Here is a 783-nt window from a genome sequence, read left to right as displayed (position 1 = left end):
CTCCCCAGCAGGGGAGCAGAGAGCCGAAAGGGCCACAGGAGACCAATGGAGCTCGGCAGGAATAGAAAAGAATTCCCTTCCCTTCTCAAGAGTCTCATTAATCTCACCCATGAGACATTCCAGCACCGGGTGGGCTCAAAGCACCAACCTTCCCCTCAACAACAGAAGGGGGAATCAGCTCTATCACACGGCAGGAGACTCCCCACTTCTGTTGTTGCCATCCTGCAGCCTTTAATATGGATTTGTTTTAGCTAACGCACACCCCGCCACTTTCCTAATCCATCCATGAAACAAGGAGCAAAGTCTTTAAATGTGGGCTCCAGTGGCGCAATGGGTTAGCGCACAGTACTTATAGAGCAGTGTTGTGTGGAGTGATGCTGAGGTTGTGAGTTCAAACCTCACCTGGAGCACTAGTTTTCTTTAAGCAAATGGCTTCTGCCAATCATTTTGTCCTGCGGAAAATACAATTCCAGCTCAGAAGACACCAAGGTCCCCTAGCTTTACGGAGAGCAGGCCAGATTCCACAGATCTGCCAGGCTCTGCTGTCCATCAGTGCCTGTGTCAGGAGGGGTCAAGCCGAGCCCAGAGCACTTCCCATATTGTCATTCTTCACCTCCTGACTTCCCCTCAATCTTTGCTCCCCAAACCGCCTTTGTGCCACCCTCTTCGCTGTGAGACTCAAACCCTGCCTGGCTTTCTCTATGTTGGTGTGTCTTTTGTCTGTCATGATGATGTGCATGTGAGTCCTGTGTGATTTTTGTGGATGCCTTGCATAGTTTTGTG

General features: G+C 50.4%; 1 non-coding gene across 1 annotated transcript; it reads left to right on the top strand.

The window, feature by feature from the left end:
- The first annotated feature begins 316 nt into the window (after nucleotides 1–316).
- Nucleotides 317–410, top strand: TRNAI-UAU (transfer RNA isoleucine (anticodon UAU)). The gene is made up of 2 exons: nucleotides 317–354; nucleotides 375–410. It is a non-coding gene; the product is annotated as a tRNA-Ile (tRNA).
- The last annotated feature ends 373 nt before the right edge of the window (nucleotides 411–783 follow it).

Source organism: Malaclemys terrapin, chromosome 15, assembly GCF_027887155.1.
Source record: "Malaclemys terrapin pileata isolate rMalTer1 chromosome 15, rMalTer1.hap1, whole genome shotgun sequence".
Classification (NCBI taxonomy): Eukaryota; Metazoa; Chordata; order Testudines; family Emydidae; genus Malaclemys; species Malaclemys terrapin.
Note: the sequence above shows the minus strand (reverse complement) of the source record. Positions and strands in the feature narration are given on the sequence as shown.